This window comes from Ovis aries, chromosome 8, assembly GCF_016772045.2.
Source record: "Ovis aries strain OAR_USU_Benz2616 breed Rambouillet chromosome 8, ARS-UI_Ramb_v3.0, whole genome shotgun sequence".
In the NCBI taxonomy this organism is placed as follows: Eukaryota; Metazoa; Chordata; class Mammalia; order Artiodactyla; family Bovidae; genus Ovis; species Ovis aries.
Window position 1 is genome coordinate 13535137 of NC_056061.1, and position 14259 is coordinate 13549395.

Sequence of the window (14259 nt, forward strand, 5' to 3'; positions counted from 1 at the left end):
AGCTAGGTAAATACCAGCAACACCTCAAGTAGGCAGAAATGGCTGAAACCTTCAGGCAACTGCTTAAAGGATCTGAATGGTACTACTGTGGAAGTATTAAATGTTGCAAGTTCAAGATAGAGGGAGAGAGAGAGAATCATCTAGACAAGAAGGCAAATGATCCATCTGGCTCCATGAATTTATTTATTTTTTTTCTGTTATTGTGTGGAAAAACATTTTGGAACATTTTTCTGTCTTACACTAAATGCCCATATGTGCGCCAACTAAAGATTTCCTACTTTTCACTATGAACAAAAACAAGGTGGGAATGAGAACGGAGAGAGAAAGTGTTTTTCACAATGAATCGCCCCGGGCTTGATATAAACCCTAAATCTTTCAAGGAGTGAAGTTTATTTTGAACACTGCTTGGAAGATGGGAATACCAGTGTATCACAATGTAAGTCATGTGTTTGACCAAAAGAACAATACAAAACAACAGACATCAAAGCAAAAGCAACCAAGAACAAATTACACAATAATGCTCATTTCTCTTAAAAAATTTTCCTGATCCAATTTCATATGACAATTTCTACCTTTCTATTTTTGGCTGTTTGTGGGTGGGGGGCGGGGGTCTGGTCTTTTTTTCTTCTTTGAAAGAACCTGACAGGAAATGATTCTTACCAGTAAAGTCAAAGGAGGCGTATTTACATAGTTCCTCATGATGTGATCAGGAAATCCTGTTGCAGAAAAAAAGTTGCAGAAAATTGGAGGAAAAAAATGTAGTCTGCTTATGTTTTCTTAAACTTCTCCTGCCCCACCCCTGGAGCCATTCAAAATACAAGAATGGTCACATGTGTATGTATGGCTGAATCTCTTCACTGTTCACTTGAAACCATCACAACACTGTTAATCTGCTACACCCCAATACAAAATATTTTTGCTGTTAAAAAAAAAATACAGTCTCACTTTTTTTTTTGAACCATAGATGTCAGTCAACACCAAAATTCATACTTCTGGGTTTGCTTCTCTCTTGTTGTTGAAAAGCTAAGAAAGTGGAGGTTTCAGATGCAATTTTGCCTCATTTCTAGATCTGTCCAGTCCCAACAGGGATGGCTGAATGTCTGTGGGCAGGAGAAGGCATTCCAGCTTTGCAGGTTTCTAATCTCTCTCCTGACATGCCATCAGGTCTCCCGCTGACGTCTGTGAGCTGTGCGTCAGAGGCCGAAAGGATCTAGGCTCTGTGATCTCTCTCCTGAGTGACAGCGACGCTGCCAGCCAGGAGGGGGCTGTCACTTCAGATTCCACAGCAACTTGAGCGGCTGCAGCTGCCGCCTGAGGGAAAACCAGATGCACCAATATTTTGAATGTGCTATCAGATTTGCTAGGAATGTACAGACTTGTTGCAGTTGTTTTGCAGGATTCTGGTATTTGAAATCTGTCGCAAAGCCAATTCCAATTTGGGTAATAATGTGATAACTCTGAGCACCGGGTGCTAGGTACTAAATTTTACTTGAGAGTTCACACATTCTCACTGACAAGTTCTATGAACCCCATGTTATAAATAGGGAAACTCCCAGCATTGCTAAGGACACATGGTGAGTCAGTTCTATAAATGGTCATCTGGCAGCACATCGATTCTCCTGTAACTTTCAACCGCTTGTGTTCTCCGTGTAACAGATTCTATCCCGGGAGGGATGGGGGCCGTTTGTTACCACCTGGGAATGAAGAATTAGCAAGTTAAATCACTTGCTCTAAGCACATTTTATTCGGAAGGAAGCACTATTATCACAATTCAGAGACAAAACCACACCTTTTGTATTACATATATGTGTCTGTGGTCAATATCGGGTAACACACTCTCACATTCCCTTTCTTTGTAAAGAAGGCAGACTTTGCACTTTCCTGATGAGATTTTCTCTTCCTGTAGCTGTTTCCCCAAATTTGCTGTTTTTTTTTTTTTTTTGTCACTTTAGAAAGTGTGAGCATGACAATTTAAGATTATATCACAGTTCACAGCTTTAAGAGCCATATTTCTTTTTTGCTCTATTGACTGGTTGATTCTCAACCTAAGAGATATTTGATCCTTTGGGAACTTTGTTGCATTCTTTGATCATTAAGGATTCTCATTAAGCAAAAGCACAAGCAGGAGAAATTGAAGACCTAATTTGATGAACTTCTACTATAGGAGAGAAATTCTACTTTAAGGAAGAGAACATGGGCCTGTTGCATAAGCAAGGATGCTCTTTTCCATGTTTTCCCATTTTCTCATTTTCATGGAGCTGTGCCTGGCCTGAAGTAGGGCCTCAGTAATAATAAAATTTATTATATATTTATCAAAGGAAAGCATGAATGAATGAATAAACAGATGAATACATTGCAGACTTTTAAGAGGAGTTTTTGATGTTATTCTGGGAAGAAAAAAGAAGACTGGGAAAACTGAGTGATTTCATTTTTCCTCTCTTTTATTAACATCAATGTATATTGCCTGCAATAGAGGGGTTAAGATAAGGTCTCTGCTCTCAAACCATTTTCATAACAGTTACTGATTCTGGTAAAACAACTGGCTTTAGGGCCTCAGTCCTAATGTTAGAGCTATACCACTATTCCTTAGTAAATATTCTTGTATGCTGTTTTCAAGATTCAGAAAACATGAACTTTGCACCTTGCATCATCATTTTTTATTTGGAGTTTCCTTCAGCTCCAATTTTTTCTGCCTACGTGGTGTTCTATTAGCATTGTTGTTGAACTGAATTATTAAATTTCAAAAGCATATTTTTAAAGACAGTTTCAGTAATTTTTCTAGATTATAAATAGCTTTTTCATTACTTTTTGCTAAAAAAAAAAAAGATGTTTAGAGCATTCCAGAAAGTTCCTTATCACTGAACTGTTTTACATGGACATTAATAATGTGTCCCAACTGTATATTTATTTTGACTCTCAAGCTTAGTTGCTGTGTGTCTTTTACTGACTCTCAGTTTTCTCATGTAGAAAATGGAGATGATATTTACCTTTTGAAGAGTTAGTAATTTAAAGAGAACCTATATAAAAACACTGAAAATTTCTGCACATTGTAAGTACTCTGCCCAAAGTTGCCAATTTTTAGTATTGTATTTGATTTTAATAGTTAAATGAGTGTTCGATCCCTGGGTCAGGAAGATCCCCTGAAGCAGGGCATGGCAAACCCACTCCAGAATTCTTGCCTGGAGAATCCCATGGACAGATGGAGCTTGGCAGGCTATAGTCCATGGGGTCGCAAAGAGCTGGACAGGACTGAAGCGACTTAGCACGCATGCATTTATAAGGGGCACAAATGACAGAGACACTGCAAATGAACAGTACATGGACTTTGCTCTCAAGTAGAAACAGTCCCAGCACCTAAATAAATGAGTCACAATGCAAACCTGTGATAATAATAAATGAATAAAGTGCTTAGGAACATAGTGATTGACTTCATCCTAGGATACACCAGGAAGACTTCCTACAGAATGGAATTTTATTTCAAACTTGCAAAATGGGTATAAATGTATCAGGAGAAGAAAAGGGCATCCTTTTAGGGAGTGAATATACGTGAAATAGAAGTTCAGAATGACCAGAACCTTCAATGATGATTCCATCAAAGTGGAGTTTGGAGAGAGGTGGTTGAAGAAGTGAGAAAAACTTGTGGAAGACAGATGTGAAGGAACTTGTATGGTAAGGGAGGAATTTGATTTAATTTTCTGTAATTAGATCTATGTTTTAGAAAATTAACTCAAGAGGTAGTATGAATGATAGTATAGTGGTTACCATCTGAGTCACCAGGGAACTTCCTCTACCATCAGATCAGATCAGTTGCTCAGTCGTGTCTGACTCTTTGTGACCCCATGAATCGCAGCACACCAGGCCTCCCTGTCCATCACCATCTCCCGGAGTTCACTCACACTCACGTCCATTGAGTCAGTGATGCCATCCAGCCGTCTCATCTTCTGTCGTCCCCTTTTCCTCCTGCCCCCAATCCCTCCCAGCATCAGAGTCTTTTCCAATGAGTCAACTCTTCGCATGAGGTGGCCAAAGTACTGGAGTTTCAGCTTCAGCATCAGTCCTTCCAAAGAACAACCAGGACTGATCTCCTTCAGAATGGACTGGTTGGATCTCCTTGCAGTCCAAGGGACTCTCAAGAGTCTTCTCCAACACCACAGTTCAAAAGCATCAATTCTTCAGTGCTCAGCTTTCTTCAGAGTCCAACTCTCGCATCCATACCTGACCACTGGAAAAACCATAGTCTTGACTAGATGGACCTTTGTTGGCAAAGTAATGTCTCTGCTTTTGAATATGCTGTCTAGGTTGGTTATAACTTTTCTTCCAAAGAGTAAGCGTCTTTTAATTTCATGGCTGCAGTCACCATCTACAGTGATTTTGGAGCCCCCAAAATAAAGTCTGATACTTTTTCCACTGTTTCTCCATCTATTTCCCATGAAGTGATGGGACCAGATGCCATGATCTTCATTTTCTGAAAGCTGAGCTTTAAGCCAACTTTTTCACTCTCCTCTTTCACGCTCATCAAGAGGCTCTACCATAATGGTACCCTAATCTAGGACTTCCAGCTCCCAGAACTGTGAGAAATAAATTTCTGTTCTTTATAAGCTAAAAAAATAAAAATAAAAAGGACAGAATCTAGAGTTAGATGAAGAGGAAGTCAGTCACTCAGTCCTGTCGGACTCTTTGCGACCCCATGGACTGTAACCCACCAAGGTCCTCTGTCCATGGGATTCTCCAGGCAAGAATAGTGGAGTGTGTTGCCATGCCCTCCTCCAGGGGATCGTCCTGACCCAGGGATCAAACCTGGGTCACCTGCATTGCAGGCAGATTCTTAACCATCTGAGCCACCAGGGAAACCCAATCTAGAGCTAGAGGGCTTGGATTGAAATCTTGCCTCTACTCTTTACTAGCTCATGACTTTTGGGCAAGTTACAGCAACTCTGTGTGCCTCAGTTTTCCCGGCTATAACATGGGGATAGCGAAAATACATGCTTTACAAAGTTATTGTGAGGTATGAGTTAAGCTATGATTAGGATAGTGCCTGGCGTGTAATAAGCATTATAAATAAATGCTGGTTAAACAATAATATAAAATAGAAAGAGAGAATGAAAGCAGTGAATGAATGAATTAAACCCAGGTGGGATGCTGGTGAGGATCAGCTCTCAGACTCAGTCATTTCAGTGCAGAAGAAAACTTGTCTGGTCCAAAACATAGAGAAATTTGAATAAAACAACAATATTCTTAAAGATGAACTTGAAACCATTGATTGGGGGCTAATACACAAAAACCTGGTGTAATTTTCCAATTTGATCTAGGTCCTACCGCTGGGGACTGGGACCAGACTGAGGTGGAGAAGCAGACGTAAGTACACAGAGAGCTGAATTTAAGCTATCGCTATGAAGCTAGAAGCACTGAAGAGAGGTCTAAGATATTAATATGAAAATGGGGCCAGAAAAATCTATCTATGGTCTGGAGGATGTGACAAAAATATTCTGTCTATTTCTATAGATGGAAAAAAGTGCCACATGTAAAACAAATAGGTATGCAACACAGCTGTGAGGTACTAATGAATACTGCCTACAATGTATAGAGATTTTATTCTAATGAAATGGATATAAAAATGTTTATGAACAACCCAACTATGTATTATATAAGACACGCACTTCAAATTCAATGCCATGGGTAATTTGAAAGTAAAAAGATAGATAAAGGTATTCCACGCCAATATTCATTTATTAAAAAGGAGTGGTTCTATTCATATCTGATAAAGTATATTTCAGAACAATAAAAATTGCTAGAGAAAAGGAGGGACATTATGTAATGATAAAAGGATAAATTCACCAGGAAGACATAACAAATTGAATTGTGTGCATACCAAACAATAGATATGAAGAAAAAAAGTCATGAAACAAAAATAGACTGAAAAGTAGACAAATCCAAAATTTGTTTATAAATAGCTGAACAATATAATCAAACCAGCACATCTAATTGACATATATAGAGCATTTAACTCAGCAATAGCAGAGTATGTATTTTTTTTAAATCAAGCCTCTATGGAAAAGTAGCTAAGACAGACTATATCTTGGGGTATAAAACACCAAATTAAAATCATATAGAGTATATTTTCTGACCGTAATGAAATCAAACTAGAGATCAAAAACAGAAAGACAGTAGAAATACATTCAAACACAGAAATTTGAAAATACACTTCTAAAAATTCATGTATCAAAGAGGAAGTCTCAACAGAAACAACAACAAAAAGAACAGAATGACAATGAAAATACAGTATATCAAAATGCTATGTGAAATGTCATGAAAGAAGTTCTGAGAGGGGAATTTATAGCATTAAATGCTTGCCTGAGAAATGAAGGAAGTTTTCAAATTAGTAACTTAAGTTTCTACATCAAGAAACTAGACAAAGAAGACCAAAGCAGCAGCAGAAGTAAGATAACACAGAGTATAAATAAATAAAATTGAAAATAGGAAAACGATGGAAAAAATTAGTGAAACAAGAAGTTGCTTGTTCAAAACAAGCAAACAAATAAAAATAAAATGGATAAACCTCTAGCAGGCTTCCCTGGTGGATCAGTGGTAAAGAATTTGCCTAACTTGACTTTAGTGTGGAGTAGAGGAAGACCAATATTAAGAGTTAAAAGTTTTTGTTTTTGTACAGACTCCTATAGGATCATATGATAAACTGTGGCATAATCATTTAGTCACATAAAGCTCTTGATTACACTGCAACAAGTGAGTATTTTATCCTGACAAGTAGATCTTAGAAAGAAATTATTTTTAGAGAATAGAAGACATAAGTTAGTTTCTTTTGGGTAGCTACTAACTTATTCTCGATAGAGTAGAGCACATTACTAGAGTTCGTATTAGCTGATGGTAAGGAAGCAATCACTGGTCAGTTTATTTTCCTTTTCAGTTTTGCTCAAACAAAATGGGTTATTTCTACTGAATTTTAACCAGTAATGAATGAAGGGGATGTCCTCACTTATTTATACATTAATATACTATGTCAGTGTCGATAAAATTATAACTTCACTATTAGTTTACTATTTACCAGATTTTCTATTTTCTAGGACAAAACTAGGGACGGGGAAGCCTGGTGGGCTGCTGTCTCTGGGGTCGCACAGAGTTGGGCACGACCGAAATGACAGCAGCAGCAGGACAAAATTGTAATCATAGTATAGAAACCTGTCTGAAATAAGAGAATTGGAAATTGTGATACTTGTTTTTGTTGCTAAGTCATGTCTGACTCTTTTGTGATCTCATAAACTGTAACCCACCAGTCTCCTCTATCCATGGGATTTTCCAGGCAAGAATACTGGAGTGAGGGGCCATTCCCTTCTCCAGGGGATCTTCCCAGACCAGGGATAGAACCTGCATCTCCTGTATTGGCAGGCAGATTCTTTACTACTGAACCACCAGGGAAACCCCATTGCAGTAATTTGACTAATCTTAAAAAAAAAAAAATTGCGATGCTTAGATATTACTCAAATTAACAGAGTTGGCACATATGTAAAATCAATTCATTTACCAATTTGTTAAAATGTATTAAGAGTTGGAACTCTACTGCAAAAAATGTTTAAGCAAACTTTCTGCTTTGGAACATATTTGAGCAGTAAAGGGCAATGGTTAAGAATTCTGGCTTTTGTGGTCAAACATATCTGCTCTGTGATCACTAGTGTTGTGGTTTTGAGTCAAAGTAGACTTTTCTGGGTACAAGGCAGGACAAAGCAGACCTTCCTGGGTACAAAGATAACAGGAGGAGGAATTTGTCTTAAAAAATTTTGATAATTGAATTAAGTCCAGCTTGTGATATACAGTGCCTGATAGACTACTCAAACAGTGTTAGGTTTTACTGGAATCTATCATTGCCTTGGTATCATAATACTGTCAACTATTGATTCTACATATGAGAAAGCTTTTACATGGAAATCTGATTAATAGAGTTTTCTATATGTATGTGTATGTAAGACTTTAATGATGAAGTTGTTGTAAAATTAGAAAATAAGACAGCCATTTATATTGAGTTACTGTGTCACAGGCACTGGTGAAGAATTTTCACATATTTTATTTCATATTTCACATGTATTATCTCACTTTGTGTGCAGAAGAGCCATGTAGGATAGCAATATTCTTTTCATTTCAGAATTGAGATAAGAAACTTTCTGTTTTGAGAGTCACAGATATATAGCCACAAAATCATATTCAAATATCCTAAGTCCCTAGTTTTACTGTCTTGTAGAAAACATGATTAAGCCATAATACTGATTGAATGGAGATTGACTTTGATACTTCTGCTTGTTTAACTGATTGAAGCAGGTCATGACGCAATCTTCTACCCCTGCTATTGTGTATGTGTGTGACTATGCTGGAAATGTCATAAAATAACTATTGTCATAAAATGTCATAAAATAATTATTCATAGTTTTTAGTTGATTTGTGATAAATTGTCCATATATAGGTTATAAGGTCTGACTGATGAAATTATATGATAGATGGATAGACAGATAGATACAGCTACTAGGAAAAGTAAGAGGCAGTCTGGCTTTATCATAAATGGATAAAAGACTCATTTTGCTAAGAATCAAGGAACCTGGGCATTTGTAAAGCCTCAGGAAAGTGCCCCTAAACTTTAGCAACCAGGAGAAGTGAAACGAGAAGGATGAAACAGGGGAAAATGATACCCTTATCCACAACTCTCAAACATTTTTAAACAACAAAAATGATGTATCATAATATACTGAAATCTTTTAAGCATTTATTTTTTAAATTTATGAGTGAATATGTTGTTTTATAAACATGCATTGAAAGAAAACATTTCATGTTAAGAAAATTAGAGTTTATATTGCATTTGAAAAAATAAATCATTCGATATTTAAATATTTGAGTGAAGACAGAGTGTTTGATATTTTTCTGGATTTATTATATAATTTAGGTATTTTGGATTTTGCATTTGCATATTAAAATTTGCTATTTCATATTGAAAATTTGATATTGCATATTTAAAATATTGATATTTCAATATTTCCATACTGAAAAATTTGATAGTTTTAGCTCTAAGGCTGAAGTTTGTATTCCAATCTTTGTACGCCCTCTTCTGGTTACTGGCAAGTATAAAAAATTCTAAATTTTCTCAATGGATTCCAAGATTTGTATCAACATTTTTATATTTTTATACTTAAATTTCTGAAGTGTGACAGTAAATCACCACTTCTGATAGTTGGTGGTTGACCATTTGACCTTAAATACAGTGTATGATGAGCAGAAACGATCTGTATGCCCCAGGGACCTCTAAGAGGCTTACTTCTGGGAGCCAAGATGCTTTGAATCTTAGGGGTCAAATGGGAACACCATATGGGAAGAGGAAGAAAGAAGGAAGAAAACAGACGTAATTAGGCCGTTGTCATATGTGAAGTGAAGTCCTAGGTATTTCCGAGCCATCATCTCAGAGAGATCAATAGTTGCTGTTTTGACAAGAAGGAAATTGAGGCACAAAATGCCCAGGTGAATTTCCCAAGATCACATAACTGGTAAAGCCAGACATCTGACACCTTCTTGACTTAAGTCCTGTTCTCTCTTCATTAATGGGCTTCATTGGTGCCTCAGACAGTAAAGAATCTGCCTGCGATGAGCGAGACTTGGGTTCGATCCCTGCGTTTGGAAGATCCCAGGGAGAGGGGAAAGACTACTGAATCCAGTATTCTTGTCCAGAGAATTCCATGGACAGAGGAGCCCACTACAGCCCATGGGGTCATAAAGAGTCGGACACAAATGAGCAACTAACACTCCACTATCTTCATTAATACATAATAAAAGGCAGAGAGGCAGGAAGAAAGTAATGCACAGCACAGAAAAGTTTGTGATTTATTCATTCAATTACTCAGTTAACAAGCATGATTTGATTTGTGGATTGTAAAGTACATACTGTTAAAATAATTTAAATCTATTTTAATTTACAGTATTTTTGTGGACAGACTGACCTATAAATATTGTCAGATGTCAGATAATCTCTTCATTATGTAGCGATAACATGAAGTAATGAGTAATGAATAAGAGCAATTGAGAGCAAATTGCATTCTTCTCATTCTTTATTTTAACAAACACACAAAAGCTGTGTTTCTCTTATCCCCCAGAGAGAAAGGGAAAAAAGAGACAGGATAGAAGGACAGTGATTTTTACCTAGGGCTGACTATGCGTAAGTGTTTTATATATTTTGTTTTTATTAATTGTCTCAATAAACCTGTGATGTGAGGCATTGCTTTTTAATTATAAGATAGCCATATATCCTGGCTTGCCAGATTGTCCTGGTTTACTTCTGCCATCCTGGGATAATTATTAATAGCACCTTCTTTCACTCTTCAAAATACCCTAATTTGGTGTGTGTGTGTGTGTGTTAGTCACCCAGTTGTGTCTGACTCTTTGCCATCCCATGGACTGTAGCCCTCCAGGCTCCTCTATCCACGGAATTCTCCAGGCAAGAATACTGGAGTGGGTGGCCATTCCTTTCTCCAGGGCATCTTCCTGGCCCAGGTATTGAACTCTGGTCTCCTGCATTGCACGCAGATTCTTTACCACCTGAGCTACCAAAATATCCTAATTTGGACAATGTATTATATGTCCTTTTAATGATCTGTTTTGTACTTATACAAACCAAGGCCCAGACAAGTTAAGCAACTTGCCCAAGGTGATCAATTTGCGAGCTGCCCTGTGAGGACTGGGAGAAAACTCCGCCTAACCCTAAAGCCCAGACTCTTCTTGCTGTGCCAAGGTTGTATCTGTCACACCTTCAGAATTTCTTCAGAGCCTTTTTGACTCTCCCTTGCCTCTTGAGGTAATGTGATTTATTGCTTATCTTGCAGGCTTTATAGGCTAAGTCATAACTGCGATTAAATTCTCCATGTAAAATATAATTTCATTTTCAAAAGGAAACACAGATCTTGCTGATAGAACCACTCATGAATGCTAACAGCCTTCTTAACTGCAGTCCCCGGTTGCTTTGTCAACTGATCTCCATACAGTGCTTAACTCAGTCATATCAAAAGGTTCTTGTGATACTGAAAGGCTGTATTATCTTTATTTAATATTGTGCCCTTTCTGTGGTGCTCTGTAAGATCAAAGTGTTAACCTTGTTGAAAGATCATTTTGTTAATGAGTTCCTGGTAAAATTGTGTCATTGTTAGAGAAGAGAGACTCCTTTGAATGAAAACTTTCAAATGTCAATTAAACCAGATCCTTGAAATTGATCCTCTGGAAAGCTGTCCATGGGTGAAACATACTGTATGAACATAGGGGCAGAACTAGAGGGTGGGGAGTAAGTTGCAGTCAAAATGTGAAATGTACAGCAAGGAGGCCTGCGGGGGAAGAACTTAAAAAGTCAGCTTGCAGGCATATAAGTGTATACCTAAAGGGAAGTGGTTTTACCCCCCTTTGCTTAAAGATAGTTGAGGGTGGGCGATCTAAACAGCTAGACAGTAAAATACCATGTTTGATAAAACTTATTAACTTTAATGTGACTTAACACATGTCTTCTCCCAGGAGTACTTTTTTTTTCCTCCTAGAAATTAAGAAAATGAGAATATAGGCAAAGATTTCAACATCGACTGACAACCTAGACATACTTCAGTGAGGGTTCTACTTGGAAAGTCTCAACGCAGAGGTGAGGTCAGTCTACTCTGTCAGTTGCTAGGGTGCCTCTCAGCATAGCACATGTGTTGAGGTGGACTTAAAGAAATATTGTGAATGACAATTTTAAAAAGCTGTTCCCTTTCTGGGCTCTGTCCCCGACATAAAATTCCCAATTATATACTCTATTTATCTCTCTCGGCTTAAAATAACATATACAGAATACAAGTGTGTCATAAAATTTCTCACTTTTGTGTGAGAAACACTTTGTGTTTAATGTGGGGAGAAAAGAATTTTTTGCTGGATAATGAGGGAATAAGAAAGAAAAATAATTCAAAACCTACTTTGTACAGAGAAAAAACACCCTGGATTTTGCAAAAGCACTTCTGCAAAGTCAGTGAGCTGGGATGCTCTGGAAGGTTTGCAAAATCCAACAGCAAGAATAATTTAGCATTTTACAGCATCTTCTTTCTTATCTTGGCTTATTAGGGATTGCCAAAATGTATTCCAAAGAACATTAAAAGAAGCTTCCCTTTCTTTTTTCCACTCTCATATGCTTGTGTCTAGCCTCTTAATAGCCCATAATCAGGTGAATTGTTGATGATGCTATTAAGGGAAGACAGCCTTACGGTGAAGGTACCTTGATGTGTTGCCATGGAAATGCCACAAGCACTGATTCGGCATTAGGATTTTTGGCCACATTGTAGAAATAAGCATAGAGAGAAGACAAGTTGAGATTTTCTTTAAAAGAATTTAAAATAACCTCCGTTATATTCATCCCTTGCTTGTGCAACAGATATGTCCTTTAAATAATTTATTTTTCATAACTTAAAAAATATACTGTTATAGATATTTTAAAGAATCCTGATAGCCATTGTTGGCAAGTCTGGAAAAAACAAAATTGTTGTTGTTGTAAGTGATAATAGTACCTATCCTTTGGTTATATTATTTTAGTATAATTAGATATCATAATGTACGGTAAGCATTCAGCAAGGTTTTTAACAAGTAGTAGGTAGATTTCTGGGCTTCCTAGGTGGCGCTGGTGCTGCTACTGCTGCCACCTGCCAATACAGGAGACGTAAGAGAAGCAGGTTGGATACCTGGGTTGGAAAGATTCCCCTGGAGGAGGGCATGGCTACCCACTCCAGTATTCTTGCCTGTAGAATCCCATGGACAGAGGAGCCTGGCGGGCTACAGTCCATGGGGTCACAGAGAGTCGGATACGACTGAGAGACTAACATTTTCACTATCTTTATAGTGAAAAACTTTATAGCGTAAAGTAGAACACTTTATAATGTTAGCGAGTAGCATCTTTCACTATCTTTATAGTTATAGTCACTAACGTGACTTTTCATTCAGTTCAGTTCAGTTCAGTCGCTCAGTCGTGTCTGACTCTTTGCGATCCCATGAATCGCAGCATGCCAGGCCTCCCTGTCCATCACCAACTCCCGGAGTTCACTCAGACTCATGTCCATTGAGTCAGTGATGCCATCTAGCCATCTCATCCTCTGTCGTCCCCTTCTCCTCCTGCCCCCAATCTCTCCCAGCATCAGAGTCTTTTCCAATGAGTCATCTCTTCACATGAGGTGACCAAAGTACTGGAGTTTCAGCTTTAACATCATTCCTTCCAAAGAAATCCCAGGGCTGATCTCTTTTTGAATGGATTGGTTGGATCTCCTTGCAGTCCAAGGGACTCTCAAGAGTCTTCTCCAACACCACAGTTCACAAGCATCAATTCTTCGGCACTCAGCTTTCTTCACAGTCCAACTCTCACATCCATACAGGACCACAGGAAAAACCATAGCCTTGACTAGACGGACCTTTGTTGGCAAAGTAATGTCTCTGCTTTTGAATATACTATCTAGGTTGGTCATAACTTTTCTTCCAAGATAAGAATTTTAGGACTCTTGCAGGTCAAGATAAGCTAAGAAACCCTTTTTCTTTCTGGATTCCTTACTAGCCAAGTGATGCTCTCCCGCCACTTCCAGTGAGTCACTTACAGACCTCATGGTTCTCATTCCTGTAGGCTCTGCTAGGCTGGATGGAGATCCTGGTTCCTGGGCGATGGAGGGAAAGGGGGGGGCGTCCTCCAAAGGATAGCAGGAAGTGATCCATTGAACCTGCAACTATAAACTGCCACCTGGTCACTTAGAGGTTCTCATGCCGAGGGATGAGGGGGCATACAAAGGAATACTGTACTGGCAAGGATAATCAATCTGCCCTCTTTCACAAGGCAATAGAATTGCTGTAAGCTTCTTTCCCAAGATCACACAACTGTTGAGTGGCTCAAAAAGCATTTAAACCTAGGAATTTCCGCCTCTGATGTCCATGTTCTTACTGTCATATCTTAAAAGAGGTCCTCAGGAAACCTTGAAATGAATGCTCAAAATGCCTGGAATATATATAATCAGATCCTGTAGTTTCTAACAAAATCAGAGCAATTACAGAAACAAAATTTGGCATATGAATAAGAAATAAGAGATCATTAAGTAATTTAATCTCTACCAGGTAATTGAAGGCATTAAAATATTAATATCCAGATATTAACTAATAAAAGTAGATATTAACATGCTAAGTAGTATTTTAAATTTTTACATGGAGTCACTTAGCGAGACAAAAGAATATGCAAAT